The 26,715-nt window shown below is 41.2% G+C and overlaps 2 long non-coding RNA genes across 2 annotated transcripts in view; one reads left to right on the forward strand and one right to left on the reverse strand.

Annotated features, from left to right (window-relative positions):
* Positions 1–36: 36 nt before the first annotated feature.
* LOC148151910 (uncharacterized) lies at positions 37–26,390 on the forward strand. Its single transcript, XR_015760482.1, has 4 exons — positions 37–101; positions 11,241–11,379; positions 16,330–16,503; positions 26,136–26,390. It is a non-coding gene; the product is annotated as an uncharacterized LOC148151910 (long non-coding RNA).
* LOC122561584 (uncharacterized) overlaps positions 10,772–26,715 on the reverse strand; it is a 58,458-nt gene continuing 42,514 nt past the window's right edge. The window contains exon 3 of the long non-coding RNA XR_006315045.2: positions 10,772–11,072. This is a non-coding gene — a long non-coding RNA (uncharacterized LOC122561584). The remainder of the gene's footprint in view (positions 11,073–26,715) is intronic.

A 26,715-nucleotide genomic window follows, 5' to 3' on the forward strand; every position in this document is an offset into this window, starting at 1 on the left:
CACTCTGCGCCCGGCCGCCCGGGAAAACACCTGCGATGATCCTTTATCGCCAGCAGAGGGCGCAGGCAGAGCCTTCGAGCGAGGAGTGTTATAATGGAATGGTACAGTTACTTTTCCACTTCTGTACTGCACACTCAGCTGTGTGTTCCAGTATTTCTGTTCAGGAACTTTTATTTTCGCTGCATCACTTGTGGCTCAATTAGTAGAGATTGTGTGTTCAGGTACAGAAGAAATCAAGCATGTGTACTCATGTTGGGAGCGCTGCCTGCTGGAGGGATCACCATTCAAATGGGGTGTTAGGCCAAAGGTCTCTATCTGTCTATTCAGGTGGATATGAAAGATCCCATGGCCTTTTTTTCAAAGAAGAGCAGGGATTTTATCCCTGGTGTCCTGACCAGTATGGTATTTGTTCATCAACCAACTTCACAAACATAACCTCCTACATTGCCATTTGTGGGAGGTTGCTGTGCACATTTTGGCTGCTGCGTTTTCTATATTACTGCAGTGACTGCACTTCAGAGATATTTCATGTACTTTAAGACATCTGTTAGACATGAAATATATTTACATAAATGCAGTTTTTCTTTTTTTAATAAGTTGGAACATACCCAATGGCATTGCTCCTGCTAAATTAGCAGATGCATAAGATGGGGCACGGATGCTTGAAAATATATTAAGTAGCATAGCATCATACAGTACAGAAGAAGTCCTACAGCCCATCACGTCTGTACCACCAAAATATATGACTACCTACACTAGTCCCACTTTCCAGCACTTGGCCTTTAGCCTTTTTTTCATATAGAGTCCCTACAGTGTGGAAACAGGCCCTTTAGCCTAACAAGTCCACACCGACCCTCCGAAGAGTACCCCAGCCAGACCTATTCCCCTAACCTATTACTCTACATTTCCCCTGACTAATGTACCTAACCTACACATCCTTGAACACTATGGCCAATTTAGCTTAGCCATTTCACCTAACCTGCACATCTTTGGACTGTAGGAGGAAACACATGTAGACACAGGGAGAATGTGCAAACTCCACACAGACAGTCGCCTGAGACTGGAATCAAACTAGTGCTGTGAGGCAGCAGTGCTAACCACTGAGCCACTGTGCCGCCCAGTACCACAACTAATGTCCATACCCCTCATAATCTTATACACCTCTATCAGGTTCCCCCTCATTTTTTCTTCTCTAAAGCAAACAACCAGAGCTGAAATGCTGCTTCCCAAGCAACATCCTGATGAATCTACTTTGTACTCTCCCCAATGCCATCCCATCTTTACTATACTGTGGTGACCAGAATTGTACACAGTACTCCAGCTGTTGCCTAACCAAGATTTGGAGATGCCGGTGTTGGACTGTGTGTACAAACTTAAAAATCAAATGACTACAGGTTATAATTCAACAAGTTTATTTGGAAGCACTGGCTTTCAGAGGGCTGCTCCTTCATCAGGTGGTTATGGAATATAATGTTGTAAGACACAGAATTTATAGCAAAAGTTTACAGTATGATGTAACTGAAAAAGGAGTATTCTGGGTAATCCAAGATCGAGGACGTGAATAATTTCTGGCTGTAACATCTTTTTTGAGGTATTTTAGGTGTTGGAGGTGATTTCCTTGAATTCCAGGAGCAGCAATTACTGTTTTATGTGCTGTTGCATTGTTTTGGAACTTTGGAGAAAATATCAAAACAACAGCACTTTTAAAAGGGGGGGGGGGGAACAGACAAAGGAAGCATTTGACGAGGTCAGTGCAGGAGAGAGAGACAAAAAAACCCACACTGCTAACTGACACAGCAGTGAACCTGCGCAGTTACTACCTTTGCTGTTTGAATTCATGTATCACTGGACATTGGAGTGCGTCTGGGAAAATTAACAGACAGTGAAACTCACAACTGATCTTGGAGGAACCTGTTTGGGAGGGGTCACAGCACAGAAACAGATAAGTGGATATTTTAAGCGTGGCCTTATAGTAAGTCTGCAGTAGTGAGTAGAGTGGCTTCTTTCTTGATTATATGTTTTATTGAGATATGTCTCTTGATTAAAATACAAGCTATAAGTATTAATTTAACCTAGAACAGTGTTTTGTAGAGGAATAAGGCGGTGCAATTTTCTGGTCTGTAGATTGAAAGGAGCAAAAATGGTATTTAGTAGAGTGATAAGCTCTTCTTGTTAGATGTGAGAGTTTAGGGAGAGTTTACGGGTTGCTGAGGATTATATCTGCAATAAATGCCGTTGGTTGCGAATCCTATCAAATCGGATGTATCGATTGGAGAGACAGTTAGAAGCAATGAGGAATTTACAAGAGCAATTAGATGTGATGGATGGCAGTTACAGGAAGGGGGAAAAGTCACAGATACAGTCACATAGATGGGTTAACTCCAGGAAAGGTAAGAGAGGTAGGCAGTTAGTGCAGGAGTCTTCTGTGGCTATCCCTATGTCTGCTGTTTTGGAAAATGTAGGGGGTGATGGAATCCTAAGGGAATGTAGTACAAACAGCTAAGTTTCTGGTATTGAGACTGGCTCTAATGCAATGGGGGGTATCGTCAGGTTCCGAGGTACAGACAGATGTCAGTGTGGCCAGCAGCAAAAAATCAGAATGGTGTGTTGCCTCCCTGGTGCCAGGATCAAGGATGTCTCAGACAGAGTGCAGAATGTTCTCAAGGGGGAAGAGGTCCAGCAGGAGGTCATTGTACACATTGGAACCAACGACATAGGAAGGGAAAAGGTTGAGATTCTGAAGGGAGATTATCGAGAGTTAGGCAGGAATTTTAAAAGGAGGCCCTCGAGAGTAGTAATATCTCGATTACTCCCGGTGCTACGAGCTAGTGAGGGCAGGAATACAAGAATTGAGCAGATGAATGCATAGCTGAGGAGCTGGTATATGGGAGAAGGATTCACATTTTTGGATCATTGGAAGCTCTTTTGGGGTAGACGTGACCTGTACAAGGACAGATTGCATTTAAATTGGAAGGGGTCTAATATACCGGCAGGGAGATTTGCTAGAGCTGCTTGCAGGGATTTAAACTAGTAAGGTGGGTGGCTGGGACCCAGGGAGATAGTGAGGAAAGAGATCAATCTGAGACTGGTACAGTTGAGAACAGAAACGAGTCAAACAGTCAGGGCAGGCAGGGACAAAACAGAGAACAAGGTAAGACTGATAATTAAACTGCATTTATTTTAATGCAAGAGGGCTAACAGGGAAGGCAGATGAACTCAGGGCATGGTTAGGAACATGGGACTGGGATATCATAGCAATTACAGAAACATGGCTCAGGGATGAGCAGGACTGGCAGCTTAACGTTCCAGGATACAAATGCTACAGGAAGGACAGAAAGGGAGGCAAGAGAGGAGGGGGAGTGGTGTTTTTGATAATGGATAGCATTCCAGCTGTAGTGAGGGAGGATATTCCCGGAAATACATCTAAGAAAGGTATTTGTGTGGAACTGAGAAATAAGAAAGGGATGATCACCTTCCTGGAATTGTATTATAGACACCCTAATAGTCAGCGGGAAATTGGGAAACAAATTTGTAAGGAGATCTCAGTGATCTTTAAGAATAATTGGGTATGGTAGGGGATTTTAACCTTCCAAATATAGACTGCGAATGCCATAGTGTTAAGGGTTCAGAAGGAGAGGAATTTGTTAAGTGTATGCAAGAAAACTTTCTGATTCAGTATGTGGATGTATCTACTAGAGAAGGTGCAAAACTTGAACTACTCTTCGGACATAAGGCAGGACAGGTGACTGAGATGTCAGTGGGGGAGCACTTTGGGGCCAGCGACCATAATTCTGTTAGTTTTAAAATAGTGATGGAAAAGGATAGACCAGATCTAAAAGTTGAAGTTCTAAATTGGAGAAAGGCCAATTTTGACGGTATTAGGCAAGAACTTTCAAAAGCTGAATGGGGGCAGATGTTCGCAGGTAAAGGGATGGCTAGAAAATGGGAAGCCTTCAAAAATTAGATAACGAGAGTCCAGAGACAGTATATTCCTGTTAGGGTGAAAGGAAGGGCTGGTAGATAAAGGGAATGCTGGAAGACTAAAGAAATTGAGGGTTTGGTTAAGAAAAAGAAGGAAGCATATGTGAGATATAGACAGGATAGATCAAGTGAATCCTTAGAAGCGTATAAAGGCAGTAGGAGTATAGTTATAAGAGAAATCATGAGGCAAAAAGGGGACATGAGATAGCTTGGGCAAATACAGAAGAGAATCCAAAGGGCTTTTACAAATACATTAAGGACAATAGGGTAACTAGGGAGAGAATAGGGCCCCGCAAAGATCAGCAAGGCAGCGCTTGACAGGGGAGATACTAAACAAGTATTTTGCATCAATATTTACTGTGGAAAAAGATATAGAAGATATAGAATGTAGGGAAATAGATGGTGACATCTTGAAAAACGTCCAGATTACAGAGGAGGAATTGCTGGATGTCTTCAAACGCATAAAGGTGGATAGATCCCCAGGACCTGATCAAGTGTACCCTAGAACTCTGTAGGAAACTAGGGAAGTCATTGCTGGGCCTCTTGCTGAGATATTTGTATCATCGATAGTCACAGGTGAGTTGCTGGAAGACTGGAGGTTGGCTAACGTAGAGCCACTGTTTAAGAACGGTGGTAAGGACAAGCCAGGGAACGATAGACCAGTGAGCCTAATGTGGGCAACTTGTTGAAAGGAATCCTGAGGGACAGGATGTATTTGGAACGGCAAGGACTGATTAGGGATAGTCAGCATGGCCTTGTGCATGGGAAATCATATGTCTCAAACTTGATTGAGTTTTTTGAAGAGGTAACAAAGAGGATTGATGAGGGCAGAGCGGTAGATGTGACCTGTATGGACTTCAGTAAGGTGTTTGACAAGGTTCCCTATGGGAAACTGGTTAACAAGGTTAGACCTCATGGAATACAGGGAGAACTAGTCATTTGGATACAGAACTGGCTCAAAGGTAGAAGAAAGAGGGTGGTGGTGGAGGGTTATTTTTCAGCCTGGAGGCCTGTGACCAGTGGAGTGCCACAAGGATCGGTGCTGGGTCTACTACTTTTTGTCATTTATATAAATGATTTGGATGTGAGCATAAGAGGTATAGTTAGTAAGTTTGCAGATGACACCAAAATTGGAGGTGTGGTGGACAGTGAAGAAGATTACTTCAGATTACAACAGGATCTTGATCAGATGGGCCAATGGGCTGAGAAGTGGCAGGTGGAGTTTAATTTACATAAATGTGAAAGCATATCTTAGCAAGACTTATACACTTAATGGTAAAGTTCTAGGGACTGTTGCTGAACAAAGAGACCTTGGAGTGCAGATTCATAGCTCCTTGAAAGTGGAGTTGCAGGTAGATAGGATAGTGAAGAACGCATTTTGTATACTTTATTGGCCAGAGTACTGAGTACAGGAGTTAGGAGATCATGTTGCGGCTGTACAGGACATTGGTTAGGCCACTTTTGGAATATTGCGTGCAATCCTGATCTCCTTCCTATGGGAAATTTCTTGTGAAACTTGAAAGGGTTCAGAAAAGATTTACAAGGATGTTGCCAGGGTTGGAGGATTTGAGCTAAAGGGCGAGGTTGAATAGGATAGGGCTGTTTTCTCTGGAGTGTCAGAGGCTGAGGGGTGACCTTGTAGAGGTTTATAAAATCATGAGGGGCATGGATAGGATAAATAGACAAAGTCTTTTCCCTGGGTTGGGGGAGTGCAGAACTAGAGGGCATAGGTTTAGGGTGAGAGGGGAAAGATATAAAAGAGACCTAAGGGGCAGCTTTTTCACGCAGAGGATGAAACGTGTATGGAATGAGCTGCCAGAAGAAGTGGTGGAGGCTAATTAAGTTGCAACATTTAAAAGACATCTGGATGGGTATATAAATAGGAAGGGTTTGGAGGGATATGGGCTGGGTTCTGGCAGGTGGGACTAGATTAGGTTGGGATATCTGGTCAGCATGGACAAGTTGGACCGAAGAGTCTGTTTCCATGCTGTACATCTCTATGACTCTATATATTGAAAAAGACCTTCATTATTTGTCAAGTCTCTCATCTTTTAGAATGTCCATGTTGGTTTCAGTTCTTTCATAGTTGTAATACCATACAACCTTGTCATGGTCAATGCTGCAGGACGTGTCAGAGTGTCGACATGGATACCACCATTTCGCGTGGGGACACCTCCCACCATGTATGTGGCAGCTACTCATGTGACTCAGCCAATGTTGTCTATCTCATACACTGCAGGCAAGGATGCCCTGAGGCATGGTACATTGGTGAGACCAAGCAGAGGCTACAGCAATGGATGAATGGAGACCACACAACAACTGACAGGAGCGTTCCCTCCCCCAGTCAAAGAACACTTCAACGGTCTGGGACATTCGACCTCGGACCTTCGGGTGACTGTCCTCCTCGGGACAGGAAACAACAAAAAGTGGCCGAGCAGGGGCTGATAGCCAAGCTTGACACCCATGGGGATGGCCTTATTAGAGACCTTGGGTTCATGTAACACTACCGGTGATTCCACTGCACTATATATACACACACACACACTCCTACAGACCTATAAACTCACGCAGACCCTCATACGGTCAGACATACACTCACACACACCCCCACTCACAGACTTATGCCCCTTTACACTCACACACACACTCTCACAGACACTCATAACCCCCCACACACACACCCCCACATACACATATAAGTTTATTGGGTGAATTTGTACTTGCAGAATTACATTTTACTTTGCTCAAAAACTGCATGAATGCATGTAAGATTCTGTAAATCCATGTTTTAGATTAGAATCAGTCTGACCATTGTGGCACAGACAGTCTCACACAGGGCAGCTAACACCTTCAAAGCATTATCTGGGCTGACATGACACCAATTATTAAAGTTCACTTGAGAATGTAACTTTTAAAAAGGTTTTGCAATTTACATATGAAGAACTGAAACCAACATGGTCATTCTAAAAGATGAGAGTCTTAACAAACAATCCAGATCTTTATCAGTATATAATTTCAGTTCCATCACACTGTAAACGTTTGTTATATATTCTGTGTCTAACAATCTTAGACTCCACAATCACCTGATGAAGGCGCAGTGCTCCGAAAGCTAGTCCTTCCAAATAAACTGGTTGGACTATAACTTGGTGTTGTGTGATTTTTAACTTTGCCTAACCAAAGTTCTGTACAGCTCTAAAATGACCTCCCTGCTCTTATAATCTATGCCACAATTAAAAGGCATGTATCCCGTATGCCTTCTCAAGTACACTATTAACCTATTCTGCCACCTTCAAGGATCTGTGGACAAGCATTCAAGATCCCTCTTTTCCTCAGCTTCTCAGTATCTGGCAATTAACTGACTACTCCCTTGTCTCATTTCTTCTTCCAAAGTGCATCGGGGTTAAATTCTATCAGCCACTGATCTGCCCCTCTGACCAATCCATTTATATTCTCCTGTAACTTAACATCATCTTCCTCACTCTCAACTGTCCACCCAATATTTATGTAATTCAAAAACTTATTTATCATCCCCTCTATACTCTTATCTGCATAATTTATGAATATCACAAACAACAAGTGACCCTATGCTTCTCCACTGCACACCAGGCTCCAGTCACACAAACAGCCTTCTATCACCCTCTCTCCCTTACCATTAAGACAATTTTGAAACCATCTTGCCAAGTTACTCAGGATTCCATGAGGTTTTACCTTCTTTATCTGTCTCCCAAGTGGGACCTTGTCAAAGGCTTTGCTGAAATCCATTAAACTACATCAACTGCCCTGCCCTCATGTATATGCTTGATTACTTCCTTGAAATTCCACCCGATTTGTTAGGCATAACTTCCTTCTTACAAAACCATGCTGACTATTGCTGATCAAATCTTGCCTCTCCAAATGGAAATTAATTTCATCCTTCATCAATTTTTCCAAGTTTCCCTACAACTGATGTTAGACCCACTGGTTTATAGTTCGCTGCTGTATCTCTACCATCCTTCTTGTAAAGTGGAACCACTTTAGCTGTCCTCCAATCCTCTGGCACCTCCCCTATGGCCAGGGACAATTTAAAAGTTTGAATCAGGGCCCCTGTAATTTCCTCCTATGTCTCCCACAACTGGGAACCTGGGATACAACTCATGCAGATCTGGCAATTTGTCCACTTTGAAACCTACCAAAATCTCTTATGCCTCCTCGCTTCTAATGGGATCTGCTCAGGAACTTCACGGCACATCTGCTCAAATTATATACTTTCATCCTCCTTCTCCTGAGTAAAGGCACATGTGAACACACAAATACATATTTTACGCTCTACCAATGTTGTCCAGTTTCACACACGGATTGCCCCTTTTGTCTGTAATAGGCCCACTCTTTCCCTGATTCCTCTCTCCCATTTGGTATAGTTGTAGAATATCTTGGGTTCTGCCTATTCTCGCTGGCCAGCATTTTTTCATGCCCCTATTTTGCTCTAACTGTTTTCTTGAGATCCCCCCTGCAGTTCCTAAACCTCTCTCAGGCCTCCATTGTTTTGTAACTCATTACCTTTTTATGCATATTGCTAGACATGAATGGTTCTCTGGGCTTATTCATCCTACATTTCACCCTAAGGGAAACTTGTTGGGCCTGTACTCAGTACCTTTTTGAATAACTCCCACTGTTCTGCTATTTACCTTCAAATAGCTGTTTCCAGGCTATTTTGGCCAGATTCTGTCTTATTTTACTAAAATCTGTCTTACCCTAATCATAGAGTCATAGAGTTGTACAGCACAGAAATGAATCCTTCAGTCCAATTTGTCCATGCCAACAGATATCCTAAATTACCCTAGTCCCACTTGCCAGCATTTGGCCCATATCCCTCTAAACCTTTCCGATTCATATACCCATCCAAATGTCTTTTAAATGATGTAATTGTTATAAAAGCCTCTACCACTTCTTCTGGCAGCTCATTCCATGCATGCATCACCCTCCTCAAATCCATTTTGCAAACCATCTTTCACCTTTTCCATAAAAAACCCAAATTGTGATTGCTATTACTAAAATACTTTCCACTGTCACCTTGAACACATGTTCAGCCTCATTCCCCAGAATTAGGTCCAGCACTGCATCATCCCTTGTAGGACTTATCTGCACGTTGACATAAAAAAGGTCTCCTCTATACATTTCAAGAAATCTGCCTTCTAAACCCTTTGCACTCTACTTATTTGAATTAATAATTAGGTGTATGTCTTTGAGAATTGACTACATATCTGTTCCTCAATTGCCTGCTGACTGTTTGGGGACCTATAATACACTCCTAACAGTGTGACTGCTTGTTTTTATTCCCACAAAATCTCATTTGACTACCTTTTCAAGATTTCGCCCTTTGTTACTGCAGTGACTAACTCCCTAACTAATAGTGTGACACCACCTCCAGTTTTGCACGTTCCCTGTCCTACCTGAAGATCATATATCCTGGAATGTTAAGTTGTCAGGTGTGTCCCTCCCAAACATGTCTCTGTGACTACATTTTATGTGTCAACTCATGCCGTTAACTGACCTGTTTACCACTAATCCTCCTGGTATTAAAGTAGAGGCTTCTGTTTACTCTCCAGGCACCAGAGTCTTAACTCGCTATACCTTGGTTCCTTTTCTAAGTTATGCTATGTTGCTATAACCCATGCCCCTGCTGAACTGGTTTAATTTCTACAGGGTTGTCTTGTAGTGCTGTGGTAGCTTCCTTTCAAGTATTCCAAATCTGTTGACTCTCCTCAATCCAACATGGATATTACTTCATTAAAAATTCTAATAAAGTTGGCTTTATATACTCATGGCTCAGCTAAGATTGCAGATGATTATTTCTTTTGAAGTACTACATTTTCAGAACATGGGTTTGAGCTCAGTGTGTTTATTGTGAGGAGATTCTTTCATTGTTTTTCCAAATGGATCACCTTTTCAAATGTAGAGCTTCAAATTTAGTGATGCATTTTAAAAATGTTTTTCCATTGGCCTTTCAACTGTCCTGTGTTGTGGGTGTTTTTACTTTTGTGCCAAAAATGCAACTTTAGTTGATTTCAGTATAAAATAAGATTTCATTGAGAAACAGTATTGTTCTCAGCAATTATCTCTTCAATGTTGCAAAAGTTAAAAATGTAGGTGGTGTGAAGCAATGGGTTAGAAAATACAAATTAGCTGTTCAGCACTAAGTCAGCTTCCCAACTCCAACTTTACGCAACAAAAGTCTGTGTGTGGCTAGGTTTCAAAATTGTCTTAAATGCCATTTCACCCTAAGCTAATGAGATCTCCATTACCGTTCAAGGTTCATATAGTTGTCCTGATTGTGAAACTCAGTTTGCAGTCTGGATGCTCTGCAGTTGTGTAACTTTGAATTGCCCAACACTGAATAAACTAAATAACCTATCCAGTGTTAATGGTAAATTAGAATTACAAAATGACCAGATTAAATCATGCTGAAGAAAATAAATTAGAGCATCAGAGCAACCAGAAACCCAAGAAAATGGAAGGGATAATTGCCCCCAACCTCCACTTTGACAAGTTGAAAATCACACAGCAGCCACGACACCACAGTGATTGTGACTTAGGCAAACGTTCGACAGACATCAGACACCCACCAAGAGTACAGACAATTGTGAAGGGAAGAATGCGGAACTGGTCAGCTAGAAGATTAAATGTATGGAATTCATATTCCTCCTAGCCCCTGATTGAATATCTATTAAAAATATTAAAGACGAGATATGACCTTATATGGTCTGTTTACAGATTGTTAGTTAGGACACATAATATCAAATGCCAATTGACAGAGCCTGCATTGTATTTATTTAGCTCACTTGTGTTTCAGAATTGCTTTGTTACAACCAACATAGAATAACAAATTGTTACACTATAAGTAAGCTCATCGATAAACCAGAAAACTAGATGGATGCTTTGAGGAGAAAGTGAGGTCTGCAGATGCTGGAGATCAGAGCTGGAAATGTGTTGCTGGAAAAGCGCAGCAGGTCAGGCAGCATCCAGGGAACAGGAGAATCGACGTTTCGGGCATAAGCCCTTCTTCAGGAATGCTTTGGCCATCCACTTTCGCAAAGAACTGGAAAGAGTTTCAGCTGCATTGAGAGTTGAGACAAGACAATTAGTTTCATTTTCAGCCAGTTGTAATCACTGTCCTACAGGTCAAAAACCATAAAAACCCATCCTTGTATAACTCAAATTCTTGGTTGAAAAATATCAAGTGAAATCGTAATTTCTGACAGTCTTCCTTGTTTGCAATATAGTCAGGATGATTTTACCAGTTGGGTAGACAGCCAGATGGTGGGCGAAAACGCATGTCACCAAAATACACGTTGGTTGGTGAGCCTTCCATCTGAACGTTACTGCTGAGGAGGGTCTTCTGAGACATTTCTGCAGAGCACTGTAAGTAGGATACTTTCAGTCTGTAAATGCTGATTGGATACTAATACAAAGGAAAAATGACTTCTATGGTGTCTTTCTTTAAAAGATAGCCTTTATCATCTCCTTATCATTGTCATAAAATAGGATTTGAGGAATTTTCACATGAAATCAATGGCCTATGATAAAAATTGTAATTTTTGTAGAAATGATTAATAGTAGTAGCAAGTGTCTTGATGTAACTACTAAAGTATCGGATTACTATTTTTAAAAAGTGAACAGTGTTATGCTGCATCATTCCCAGTTGCAGCAATTAAAATGACTGTCTAAATAGAGTTTAAGTTTCATTTTGGGGGTTGATCCATAGGTCATGGAATTCTTATGAATAAATCCAATTGGAGACCATTTGGCCATGCTGCCATTTACATAGTTGTAGAAAAAATGGGCCAAAGATCTCAGTCATGCTGATAAGACCCCATGGAAAAAAGGCAAGGTGGCCAATTGTTGAGCATTAAAGCGGATTGGCAATTTAATGGGAGGATTATATGAGTGGAATTTTTAGATTAACAATTTTAATATAATAGGATTTACTGCTGAATTTTACTTTTACAAACACTTGGGAAATTAGACAGTAAAATTAGACAGGGGTGGCACGGTGGCTCAGTAGTTAGCACTGCTGCCTCACAGCACCGGGGACCCAGGTTCGATTCCAGCATCAGGCGACTATCTGGAGTTTGCACCTTCTGTGTGGGTTCCTCCGGGTGTTCTGGTTTCCTCCCACAGTCCAAAGATGTGCAGGTCAGGTGAACTGGCCATGCTAAATTTCCCACGTACAAGGATGTGTAAGTTGAGTATTAGTCAGAAGTAAATATATGGTAGGGAATGGGTCTGGATGGGTCAGTGTGCACTTGTTGGGCCTAAGGGCTTGTTTCCACACTGTAGGGATTCTAATTCTAATGCTTCAATTTGTGTGTGAAGCATGGTAACTACTGTACACTGTAAGAGCTTATGGGGTAATTTCTAAATTAGATCTGAAACTGTACAACCAACCCATTAATAGACAATGTACTGGTCTAAGTGAGAAACCCTGAGGAATCTGCAAACCTCCCTCGCCCATGTGATTTATCCAGTCAATATGCAGATTAAAATCATCTATAACAATTGCAGTCCCCTTCTTACTCCATTATTTCCTGACTTGTACTTTGTCCTACAGTGAAGCAATTTTTGAAGGGTTGGTGGATGATTCCTGTTCATGACTTCTTTCCCCTGCTATTTCTTATTTCCACTTAGATTCCACAAGTAGTGAGAGGACACAGAACTGGAGGACACAGCCTCAGAGTGATGGGACGACCCTTTAGAACTGAGATGAGGAGGAATTTCTTCTGTCAGAGGGCAGTGAATCTGTGGAACTCATTGCCACAGAAGGTTGTGGAGGTCAAGTCATTGAGTCTTTAAGACAGAGATAGATAGATAGGTTTATGATTAGTAAGGGGATCAAGGGTTGTGGTTAGAAGACAGGAGAATGGTGTCAAGAAACATGTGAGTCATGATCGAAAGGCAGAGCAGACTCAGTGAGCGTAATGGTTGAATTCTGCTCCTCCATCTTATGGTCTTATCTTCTATTGCAGCTCATATCATGACTCACCTCAGCACTGATGCCTTTCTATATTAACAATGTTATCTCACCTCTACTTTATTTTTGCCTATTTTTCCAGAACATTGAATACCTATGAATACTGAGTTGCCAGTCCCTGACACCCTGTAACCATGTCTCTATAATAGCTATCAAGTCATATTAATTTTTTTTATTTGTCTATCTTGTCTACCTATCTCACCTATCTGGTTATTAATGGTGTTAATACAGAAAAGAGCCTTATGTTTTGATATTTTACCAAAATTACTTATTCTGGTTCCAATTTCTGCTGTACAATCTGCTTACATTTTCTGCCCTTTCATGTCATACCATTTTAGTTTTCATCTCTCTACTGCCCTTCAACTCTTCTCTCGTTTCTTTTTTAAAACTTTCCTTTCATCTGACCTTCTCTCTTACTAATTAGATAAAGTTCATATACTACACTAATTAGAGAATTTATTGGCCCTAGCGTGGATCAAATGAAGCCTATCCCAATGCAACAACTCTCTTCCCGAATACTGTTGCCAGTGCTCCACTTCTGCCAAACCATTCTTTGAGCCACACGTTTGCCTCTTTAGTCTTAATTACCCTATGCAATTTGCACATGTATCAGTTAATATTCCTGAGATTATTATTTTTGTTAGTTTGCTTTATAATTTAGCTCTCAGTAGAACATTTTTCCTAGTCCTAGCTATGTTGTTGGAACTTGTATGGACCATGACTGCCAGACCCTTCCCCTCCCACTCCAAGTTGCTTTCTGGCTCAGAAGAAACATCCTTAACAAAAATTGAAATTGCTAGCACAACTCAGCAGATCTGGCAGCATCTTTGGGAAGCAAGAAGAGTTAACGTTTCAAGTCTGGTGACTCTCCTTTAGAAACGTACTTCACATTAGCACCATGTCAGCAACACAGACCTCGGGACTCTCCCTCGGCTGCAGGGAATGGTATCTATTCTCTTAACTCTGCCGTCCCCTATTATTAATAATTTCTCTTTTCTCTCTCCATTTGATGTTTGAGCAGTATGCTCATTCTCCCTGCAGCATGTGTCCTAAACACACCAGGAGCAAAACATATAGGTACGCTTTGCTTAATAGGGGATCAACAGTAGCAAGAGAAGGCAGGCAAATAGGGTTGAGAAATCATAACTTAATAGCTGAGCAGACTTGATGGTCTGAATAGCCTAATTCTACTCCTGTATCTTGTGTTATCAGGTTGAAAAAGCTCTCTCCCACTTTTCTTTACTGCTACTGCTGCACTCTCACAATCTGTTTCACATGACACTGTCTTGCTACACGTTCTTCCCAGTCTGCTTCATAATGACGCTAATCTGCTGCACACTCCTTTCAGTCTCAATTAACAAATTTTGTGCCAATCAAGGGCAATAGCTTGAAATGTTATTTCGATTCTGATTAGTGTTTACAATTTTTTATCATTTCAAAGCAACATTACTGAGAATAGCTTTCAGTCTCAGAATTGATTCTGATTCCACATGAGATTTGAACTTGTGTCCCTGGAATATTTTTCCATCTCCTGCCAAGTTAAGGAAGTACAAAAGGAGATGGTTGTGAGGAAGGCTTTCTGTAAACCATGATTCATCCATTTACATCAGCCTTGCAGCAAGTTGTGAGGAAGTGGAGTTACACTTCAGGTCATAGCTGATCAGTACTGTCATGACTACTGCTCGCTACACGTTGCATAGTACCAGCAGATATCCTTGCAGCAGATGGCATGAAAATGTATTTGTTCTCTTCTGATAGACATTATTTGAAGACAATTTCTCTCTGGAATGCCAGACTGATATGCCACCACTTACAGAAATAGCTGACTGCAGCTTGTCAAGTATGGCCAATGAGGCTTTACTGCTTCCGAAACATACTGACATGAATTAGTTCATGCAATGTAACTGAAAGCAGCATATTACTAAGACTGGCTGCTTGTTAGGTAGTGTCAACATTTTAGTTGTTAGAATTTCTTACAGTAGTGTTCCTGTTGAGGCATTGCTGTCACAATTTCCTTCATTGACAATAATTGCCTGTCGAACTGAAATGTTGTCCCCTCTATCTGTAGGAGTAGATGTGTGAAAACAGTCAGTAGACACAGAGCACTTGATGTGAACACTGATGTGACTGGCATCTCTCTATAGCATTTCAACTTAGATACCCAGGAAGTGAAACATAGAGTTGGAGCCAAATGTTTATATCCTTACAAGTTTCATTACTCACATAGACAATGTACATTGCATAATGTGCACCAACTACAGTTTCAGACTGTTGCTGTATATATGAGTAAAACTAAGTTCCTAATTAATGCCCATCATTTGAAACAACTTAACAAATAATTTATATAGAGATCATTTTCTTCCTACATTCAGAGAGGAAAATTCCTGCTGATACAAATTTAAGTGGGAATGTAACTTGTGAGGAGGACATAAAAACATTCCAAAGAGATATGTTCAATTTAAGTAAGCTAGCACATTAAGCATAATATGGGGATGTGTGATGTTATTCACTGTGGTCATAAAAATAGAAAATTTTATTTTAAAAGTTGTGAAACCTCAGAATGTTACTATTCAGCAGGACTTAGACATACTCATATGAGGAACATAGAATGTTAGCATGCAGTGTAAGAAAGAATATACTTGCAGTGGAGACATTGCAAAAAAGGTTCACTAGACTGGTTCCTGGGGTAAGAGGTTTAATGGCGAGAGGCCGAGTAAATTAGTAAATTTCTGGTGTTTGGAAAATGAAAGTTGATTTCATTGAAACATGCAATATTCTGAAGATGATTAACAGTGTAGGCACTGAAAGGTTGTTTCCCCTAGCTGGAGAATATAGAACACAAGCACAGTTTCAGAATATGTGGTTGATTATTTCAGGCTAAAATGAGGAGACATTCTTTCATTCAGATGGTTGTTAATTTTTTTAGTTGTTGTTGGTCCATCATTGATAATATTTAACCCTGAGATAAATATATTTTTGGTAACTCAAGGGAACATGGGGAGCAGTCAGAGAAACAATGAGAATGGTTAGGGAAGTGGAGAAGACTTGATGTAGAAGATTAGCCATAACTATATTGAGTGGAGGATAGGCTTGACAGGTCATATCACCTACTCCCTTTCCTCTTCCTTACATTCTTATCTTCCTATTCCTCTTTCTTATAGTTTTGTCTTCTAATTCTTGTTGTTCAATTCATTTCTTGAAAATACTGTTGTTGGAAAGAAATGTATAGTTTAAATTAACTGGAATTCTTACATTTTAAGTGTCAACTGGAAAAAAAATAAAAATAATTGGCCAAAATACATTTACACGGATATTTTTATGACTTTCTCATGGCTTTCCAGATGACTGAATGAATTTCTTAAACTAATTCTGGAGTGTTGAGATAGTTGATCTCAGTCAGCACGGCAGCAGGAATGTTACAATGGTTCTTAAGTGTACTCATGCGGGGACCAAGTTGACCAGGTTATTGTTCCTGACTGGTATCTGACTGCTGGAGATCCACTTGTGGATGTCAGGTAAGCAATGTTTTTGGATACTGCAAAATATTTGAATTTGTCTATGATTCCCACCCCAGTAGAACTGCCTAGTTATACCATACTATACTAGCATGTCTGAGCTTAACAGACTAAATGATCAATGCACCAGGCTGGAATAGCACCTGCAAGAGAAATGGGAATGCCAAAAACCTGACGTGGGGAGATCACCACTCACTGTGTACCCAATCGTTCCTATTTTATAATCATTTTATTTTATGGAGCTAAGTTGAAAGGAGTATATATAAAAGCACAAGTTAAATGGGAAAATCTAAAAATAAACGTTAACTACTTATTGCAGATCTGTTTTTGAACTTCATAGAATCAAATATGTCATATCCTGAAAGTATCTTTTACAGATCTTGGGAATAGAGTTAATGGCAATTGATTGATAGATTGATTTTCTGAGTTATTTATTTCTACCCAATGTGGCCTCACTTGATCCTCCTAAGGTTTCTTCCCTTTGCACTGCTCAGTCACAGACGTGGTATGGTGCAGAAGGAGGCCATTTCGTCTGTTATGCCTGCACCAGCTCTTCAAATGAGCATCATTACCTACTGCTGATTCCCTACTTTCTTCCTCATACATTATTTAAATAACACTCCCCCTTTGAATACTTCAACAGCTATAAATGCAAGTGCATATCATTCATAACAATTTCTATGACAATAACGTACATAACTTGTTTGCAGTTTATGCATGTCAAGAAATGTAACTTTTAAGATAATGTTTATTACTACTCAGTAACCTTCTGATTAATAATAGGAATCTCTGGTACAAATTTTATACATCTTTCATAAAGTGACAAGCTTCAGTCACACACAATGATTTGATATTTCTAATTTTTCTCCGTTTCTATTTGCAAAAAGTGCACTAATGCATGGCAAAAATAACTCAAAATATTATCAAATTCAGCAAAAACAAATAACAAGCAACATTTCAAAACCACTGCCTTGTGTTTTGATTAGTGGGTCAAATTAACTTCTGATAGAAGTCACGTATTTGACTGATAGAACATTTTAACATTTAACTTATAATATTTTCTAGTGGAATCTCATTTTTCTTTTATTCTTTCATGGGATGTGGGTGTCAATAGCAAAGCCTGAATCTGTTGCCATCCCAAATTGCCTGTCTTTTTGTCGGCTATGTAGAACAGTCCATCTTCCGTTGGTCCTTGCCCTTAACAATTTCTCCTTCAAATCTTTCCACTTCCTCAAGACCAAAAGGGTAGCCATGGGCACCCGTATGGGCCCCAGCTATGCCTGTCTCTTTGTCGGCTACGTAGAACAGTCCATCTTCCGTAGTTACACCGGCACCACTCCCCACCTCTTCCTCCGCTACATTGATGACTGCATTGGCGCCACCTCGTGCTCCCGCGAGGAGGTTGAGCAGTTCATCAACTTCACCAACACATTTCACCCTGACCTTAACTTTACCTGGACGATCTCTGACACCTCCTTCCCCTTCCTGGATCTCTCCATCTCCATTAATGATGACCAACGTGACACTGACATTTTTACAAACCCACCGACTCCCACAACTACCTGGATGACACCTCTTCCAACCCTACCTCCTGCAAAAATGCCATCCCGTATTCCCAATTCCTTCGCCTCCGCCGTATCTGCTCCCAGGAGGACCAGTTCCACCACAGAACACACCAGATGGCCTCCTTCTTTAGAAATCGCAATTTCCCTTCCCATGTGGTTTAAGATGCCCTCCAATGCATCTCATCCACATCCCGCACCTCTGCCCTCAAACCCCACCCCTCCAACTGTAGCAAGGACAGAATCCACCCCCCCCACACCCGGTTCTCACTTTCCACCCTACCAACCTTCTCATTAACCACATCATCCGCCGACATTTCCGCCATCTCCAAACGGACCCCACCGCCAAAGATATATTTCCCTCCCCACCCCTTTCCGCTTTCCACAAATACCGTTCCCTCCGTGACTACCTGGTCAGGTCCATGCCCCCCCCAACATACTCTCCCATCCTGGCACCCACCCCTGCCACCGCAGGAACTATAAAACCTGCGTTGAAACTTTATTGCTGGAACAGCACAGCAGGTCAGGCAGCATCCAGGGAACAGGAGATTCGATGTTTCGGGCACAGGCCCTTTCCTGAAGAAGGGCCTGTGCCCGAAACGTCGAATCTCCTGTTCCCTGGATGCTGCCTGACCTGCTGTGCTGTTCCAGCAATAAAGTTTCAACTTTGATCTCCAGCATCTGCAGACCTCACTTTCTCCTATAAAACCTGCACCCACACCTCCTCCCTCGCCTACATCCAAGGCCCCAAAGGAACCTTCCACATCCATCAAAGTTTCACCTGCACATCCACCAATGTCATTTATTGTATCCATTGCTCCCGATGTGGTCTCCTCAACATTGGGGAGACTGGACGCCTCCTCGCAGAGTCTTTCAGGGAACATCTCTGGGACACCCGCACCAATCAACCCCACCGCCCCATGGCCCACCATTTCAACTCCCCCTCCCATTCTGCCGAGGACATGCAGGTCCTGGGCCTCCTCCACAGCCACTCCCTCACCACCCGCCACCTGGATGAAGCAAGTCTCATCTTCCGCCTCGGACCACTTCAACCCCAGAGAATCAATTTGGAATTCACCAGTTTCCTCATTTCCCCTCCCCCCCCCCACCTTACCCCAGTTCCAACCTTCCCGCTTAGCACTGTCCTCATGACTTGTCCTACCTGCCAATCTCCCGTCCCACCTATCCGTTCCACCCTCCCCTCTGACCTATCACCTCCATCTCCATCCCTATTCACGTATTGTACTCTTTGCTACCTTCTCCTCAGCCGCCACCCCCCCCCCCGACCCCCACCCTGGATGCTCCCTGCCTCCATTCCTGATGAAGGGCTTTTGCCCGAAATGTCGATTTTCCTGCTCCTCGGATGCTGCCTGACCTACTGTGTTTTTCCAGCACCACTCTGATCTAAACTCTGGTTTCCAGCATCTGCAGTCCTCACTTTTGTCCAGTTTTTCACTTGACAAGTTTTAGCATGGTATGATAGTCTTTCCTGCAAGATCTTTTACTATGGATCCTCACCTCACCCATTCCACTCATATTGAGATCCAATCTGACACAGCACCTAAATATCCTCAATAACTATTCCTAAAAGAGAAAGATATATTGGGTTTGAATTACTTAATTTAGAGTCATAGAGATGTACAGCATGGAAACAGACCCTTCGGTCCAACTTGTCTGTGCCAACTTGATATCCCAACCCAATCTAGTCCCACCTGCCAGCACCCACCCCATATCCCTCCAAGCCTTTCCTATTCATATACCCATCCAGATGCTTTTTAAATGTTGTGATTGTATGAGCCTCCTCTGCAACTCATTCCATATACATACCACCCTCTGTGTGAAAATGTTGGCACTTAGGTCTCATTTATATATTTCCCCTCTCACCCTAAACCTATGTCCTTAGTTCTGGACTCCCCCACCCCAGGGAAAAGACCTTATCCATGCCCCTGATGATTTTATAAACCTCTATAAGGTTACCCCTCAGCCTCCGACGCTCCAGGGAAAACAGCCTTAGCCTATTCAACCTCTCCCTTTAGCTCAAATCCTCCAACCCTGGCAACATCCTTGTAAATCTTTTCTGAACCCTTTCAAGTTTCACAACATCTTTCCGATAGGCAGGAGACCAGAATTGCACGCAATATTCCATTGGCCTGTCCAATGTCTTCTCAACCGCAACAATACCTCCCAACTCCTGTACTCAATACTCTGACCAATAAAGGAAAGCATACCAAACGCCTTCTTCACTATCCTAACCACCTGTGACTCCACTTTCAAGGAGCTATGAACCTGCACTCCAAGGTCTCTTTGTTCAGCAACACTCCCTAGGACCTTACTATTAAGTGTATAAGTCCAGCTAAGATTTGCTTTCCCAAAATCCCGCACCTCGCATTTATCCACTTTTATGTTTCAAGACATCCAGCATTTTCTCCTCTGTAATATGGACATTTTTCAAGATGTCACCATCTATTTCCCTACATTCTATATCTTCCATGTTCTTGAGCTAACTTAACTTGAACATAAACTGAGAAAAATGTCAAATTTCTTATGTATGCATACTAATATACCAATATTTCTTTTTTGAATATCGGTTAAACATTGCAATTGAATAGAGCAATGCAAAGGCTATAATAAAACATCTCAACCCATCCTGTGCAAAGGATAGGTCAGCTCTGACTACTTTCATTACTGTGTATTGAACAGACCAATTTTCAGATACAAATTTAAACAAAGAGAAGGCAACTTCAAGGTACAATGAGGAGAGAAAGAAGAATTTTAAATTATACAGCATCTTTTACAACCATATCATATCGCAGTTGTTTTACATGCAGTTGAGCACTTTTGAAATGTATTCACTGTTACAATTGAATGAAAAGAGGCAACTAATTGTCCCTGACTCTAAATCAGGAGGCCTGGATTCAAGTCCCACCTGCTCCAGAGGTCTGACATAACATCTCTGAATAGGTTGATTCGAAAATGACATAAATATATATATAATGAAGGGCTCTTGTGACACAGTGGTGAAGACCCTACCTCTGAGCCAGGAGGCCTAGGTTCAAGTCCCACTTGCTCCAGTGTAGTAACATCTCTGAACATGTTGATTACAAAATATCAAGTATCTAGGAATCTTCACTGATACTGAGTGAGAGACTTAAGATTGAGGTGGTTGAATTTGCTTCAGGAAGAAATGATAACATGTCTTCACTTCAGTATCTCCAACTGGCACCGTATTTAACATCAAGTTCTTCTGGCCAAGCTAAACAGCAGATTTATCATAATATTTCCCTTTCGGTCCACTTTTGAAAGCATTCTACTCCTTTCGTGTCACACTGAAGTGTCAACTTAGAATATGTAATCAAGTCTCTGAAGTGGAACTAGAACCCACAACCTCCTGACTCTGAGCTAACACTCTGAGGTGAGACTATAACTATTAAACCAAGGCTGACGCATTGTTAGTACAATTGTTTGTCGAAATTCATAAAATAGCCTCATTACATAAGGCACTACAATAACAGAAAAAAATTAAAAGGTGCAGCTAAATTATTTAAATATTTCTAATTCTAAGAATGCACTTACCTCCTACATGTACTCAACTGCTAACTGTCAGAAATCAAATGATTAGATAATTCTACTTATCTTGTAACTCTGTTATTGAAAGTACTATTTCTTTCAAAATAAATATTGACCCAACATAAACATGATTTGCAAGATTAGTATAGTAGCTGCATTAACAAGCAGAACAGATGTATTAGGATGCTTCCCACAACTATCTATTTTTGAAGTGGAGTAACCATTATTAAGTGGACAGTACTATCTGACACAAACTAATCATCGGAAGGGTACAGAAAAGATTTACAAGAATGTTGCCGGGTTTGGAAGGTTTGATTTATAAAGAGAGGCTGAATAGGCTGAGGCTGTTCCTTGGAGCTTCAGAGGCTGAGGGATGACCTTATAGAGGTTTATAAAATCACGAAGGGCATAGATAGGGTGAACAGCCAAAATCTTTTCTCCAGTTGGATACGGTGAATAGCCAAGGTCTTTTCCCCGGGGTTGGGGAGTCAAAAGCTGCAGGGCATAGGTTTAAGGTGAGAGCGGAAAGATGTGAAAGAGACCTAAGGGGCAACATTTTCATGCAGAGGGTGGTGTGTATATGGAATGAGCTGCCAGAGGAAGTGGTGGAGACTGGTATAATTATAACATTCAAAAGGCATCTGGATGGATATATGAATAGGACGGGTTTAGAAGGATATGGGCCAAATATTGGCAAATGGGACTAGATTAACTTAAGATATCTGATGAGAAAAATGTCAAATTTCTTATGTATGCGTACTAATATACCAATATTTCTTTTTTGAATATCGGTTAAACATTGCAATTGAATATAATAAAACATCTCAACCCATCCTGTGCAAGATTATAAGATGAATGAGTTGGACTGAACAGTCTGTTTCCCTGCTGTACAGCTCTATGACTATGACTCTAAGCACCACTTACTAAACAATACTGATAAGGATATTTGAAACCTTCGTTGGCATTTTCATTAGGTCTAGAAAAGAAATAACATCTTCCTATATAAACAACTTAGCCAACACATCGGAAACTGGGTACAAGCGGATTTTATTTTATAAAATGTGTGATTAAAAAAATTCTAATGTATATTTAGTTTGAAAATTTGCAAGTGAATTTGAGCAAAAATTTGATTTTCAACTTGTACGTTATTTGTCAATAAATCTTTCATGAAGTGATGTGGATACTCCAAGGGTCTGGGGAGAATTGCTTATATTAAAAGAATTATGGAAACACTGTGGATTGTGCAATTCATTGAGAACATATGCCACTGACCAGAGGACTAGACTGTCATCCTAGTGGCTAGATAGCTTGAGTCAGGAAATTTCCCAGCCGAGCTTAACTACCTCTGGAAAACTTGCCCCAAATGGACAATCTTTATTCTGGAAGGCAGGCACAGGATCAAGTTGAAACCCTCATTTTTGGATGTATATTACAGGCCTTGTACCCCACACTTGGGAGCTGCTGAGTGCCATTGCATGTTGCTTAAAAAGCCCACCTCAGTCTGCTGGGACTTTATTCAAGTTGTTTTGATAATTATTAGACCATCCAACTCTCACACTTCCCCTACCCATTCCCATCCATAATAACTCCTCGTGAATGCTACCCAATCCTACGATGCTTCATACCCTTATGCCAACTCATAACACTTCTGAGTTAAGACCATAAGACATAGGAGTGGAAGTAAGGCCATTCGGCCCATCGAGTCCACTCCGTCATTCAATCATGGCTGATGGGCATTTTAACTCCATTTACCGCATTCTCCCCGTAGCCCTTAATTCCTTCCTCGGAACACACTATGTATAGAACTAAGGAATCCTATAGTAGCAATAACATGCATGCTCTCGACACCCCTGTTTAAAGACATCCGAGTGCAACTCACATTCAAAATTCTGCAAGGTTCAGTATTAATTCATTGCCCCTGCCAAGGTTATCCTGCAATCAGTGTGGAAACCATGCAGAAATACCATGTCATGTGCATATTTCTCTGAACACAGGCATCTCAACGGTCTGTCCAACATGATTTCTCACAGCTTTGTATGCCACTCAGTTCAACAAAAAGGCATCCTTACATCAATTTTGGGCATTGTGCTTATAAAAGAACAAATCTCCCTGTCCCCATTGCCACCGCCATCCTACCTGCTGACATTCCTACAGAAAGCTTTTCATTACAGTGTTTTCTTTCTAAAACATATTTGTTATTAAAATTGGTGAAAGTACCTTTCATTTATATAACAATTCAAATTTAACATTTCATGAAGTTCAATACAGGTGAGTTCTTTACACCACAGTACATAATGTGTCTCACGATAATTGTTATTGATAAGTTACATTTACATTGGACATTATATTTTATGTCCAACATTCTCTGATGCACACATCGCAGTTTTGCATTTGTTTCTAGTCCTTCAGTATACTATGACAGGAGGGCCTTAGACAATAGCCTTCCCCTATTGAAACTTTAAGATAGTTGCTCCAGGTTTTAATGTATGAACACACATGTTCGTACATAGGAATATGGCAACTTTCAGCTATTGATGCACTTCACAATGGAAGACTAGCAATTATCAGGCAGACTAAAGAGCATGTTTCAGTGGATTGATGGATTTCCAGCAGCAGTTACTTTTATCTCATTGTACAACCCTCCTAACAGCTCATAGAGCACTGAATCCTCTGAAACAGAGCTGCTTGACAAATATGACTGCACCTCTTTCCAAACCTGCACGTTCCAGAAGGGAGTGGGTAGGGTCTCTTCCTCATCGCAACACCTCAAACACAGCATTCAGAGGTGATGTGACTCAAAGTGTGCAGGAAGAATCAGACATGATTCACTTAGCAAAGATTATGGATCAATTTTAATAGCCTATGTTAAGAAGGGAGGCGAACTGCCAATTTCAGATTTCTTTCCTTTCCACCTCCCACTCGTATATTGTTGTGGACCAGATCTAACCCCTTCAAAATGTAATAAAGGAGATAGTGTAGACCCTAACTTTTTATTTTATTTACAGGCAAATGTAAAACACTATGTGGCTGATCTAATTGGTAAGTTTATGGATGATACAAAGATTGGTGGAGTTGCAGATAGTGAGGAGGGTTGTCCATGCCTCCAACTCATCAATATACGCAGCAGGATATTGATGAATTAGAGGCATGGACAGAAAAATGGCAGATGGAGTTTAATCTGGACAAATATGAGGTGATGCATTTTGGAAGATCAAGTACAGGTGGAAATTATACAGTGAATGGCAGAACCCTTAGGAGTATTGATATGCAGAGGGATCTGGGTGTGCAGGTCCATAGATGACTGAAGGCGGTAGTGCAGGCAGATAAAGTAGTTAAAAAAAGCCATTGCATTCTTGCCTTCATGGAAGGGGCCTTGAGGATAAGAATGGTCAAGTTGTGCCACAGTTTTTTGAACTTTAGTTAGGCCTTTAGGAATATTGCGGACAGCTCTGGTCACCACACTACCAGCAGGGTGTGGATGCTTTGGAGACAGTACAAAAAAGGTTTACCAGGACGTTGCCTGGTTTGGGGGATTTTAGCTATGAAGAAATGTTGGATAGACTAGGTTTGTTTTCGCTGAAACACAAGACGTTGAGGAGTAACCTGATAGAAATTTATAAGGTTATGAATGGTATGGATAGAGTGCGAAGTATGAGGTTTTTTCTCAGGGTAGGGCGTCAATTACTCAGGGATACAAGTTCAAAGTGCGGGGGGGGAAGTTGAGAAGAGATGTGTGAGGACATTCTTCAAGCAAAGCATGGTGAGTGCCCAGAACGCGCTGCCAGAGGAGATGGTGGAAGAACAACAGCACATTCAAGAAGCACCTGGACAAATACATGAAAAGGAAGGGAATAGAGGACTATGAATCCTGTAAGTGAAGCCAGTCTTAGTATGGAAGGGCAAAACGCAGGCTTGGAGTGCTGAAGGGCCTGTTCCTATGCTGTACTGTTCTTTATTCTACATGTGAAAATAGAACTAATTCAATTCAATTCAATTACCCATTTCCGTTAGGAGCTTGAACATGATGCTCAGTTTGCTATTGGTCCTGCCAGAGCCATCAATGGTGCAGTTGAAGACATTGTTTAGGATGACAGGCCTGGTTGTAACCAGCAGTAGGAGCTTCTGGAATGTACTCTGTTTTAATTTAGGGAGTATGCAGTTATTAACCAGAGCAGAGCCATTTTATACATTATATCTGTTATGAAGAAGTAACGACTTATGACCTTATCTTTTAAAGTCATGAAATTTCTCCACAGTGTGGAACACCCACACAAGAGGAACAGGTATCATAGCCAGGATGTCTGTGCTTGCCTTAATCATGTTGGTACTACATTTGTGCTTTGCCCACTGTCTATTTCATACTCTCACAATAGTTATGCATTCTCTTGATTTTTTTGCCAGTCAAACCTTACCCTCATATACCTTTAGAGAGCTCAAAAATACTTCTCAAATATCTGCAGCCTTTGATAATAATTTTGGTTCTATGTATGGAATGACTTGTAGGTAGTTTTTGGATAATGGACATTTCAACAGCACGATTTGGCTATAACATCGCTGAAGAATTAGGGAATGGAAGTTTCGAGAATGCAATAGCATGATTCCAGCAGGGATCAGTTTGTGGGCTTCATTCTGCGTATGCACCAATGCTCACGCCGAAATCTCTGCACTGTTCTTCACATGCGCGATGTTAGCTGCCAATAGAGCAGTTATGACTATGAGAGATTCTGTACAGAATGCATTTTTTAAATGTACTGTACAGAATGCATTTTTTAAATGTACTGTGTTAAATTTATTTTTGTTTCGTTAATAAATATGATTTCAACCTTCATTCAGGCTGTGCTATATTTTGTTTTAGACGTTTGGGTGATTTTTGAACGATTCTGACTGATATGTTTTGCTGGTCTGCCCCAACCCCACTTTTTCCCCAGGCCCCATTATTTATATAAAGCAATTTTCTATTAAGCAAGGTTTCGCTGGAATGCAACTACAATGTCATCGGAGAGCTACCCGTACTTTTAAGTGAACATATCCATTTCATTGAGGATGCAGCACTTCAGCAACTTCACAGTTAGTCTGCCAGTTG

The sequence above is a fragment of the Chiloscyllium plagiosum genome, unplaced genomic scaffold (genome assembly GCF_037043375.1).
Source record: "Chiloscyllium plagiosum isolate Xiang-an unplaced genomic scaffold, Cpla_swu_hap1 HiC_scaffold_2, whole genome shotgun sequence".
In the NCBI taxonomy this organism is placed as follows: domain Eukaryota; kingdom Metazoa; phylum Chordata; class Chondrichthyes; order Orectolobiformes; family Hemiscylliidae; genus Chiloscyllium; species Chiloscyllium plagiosum.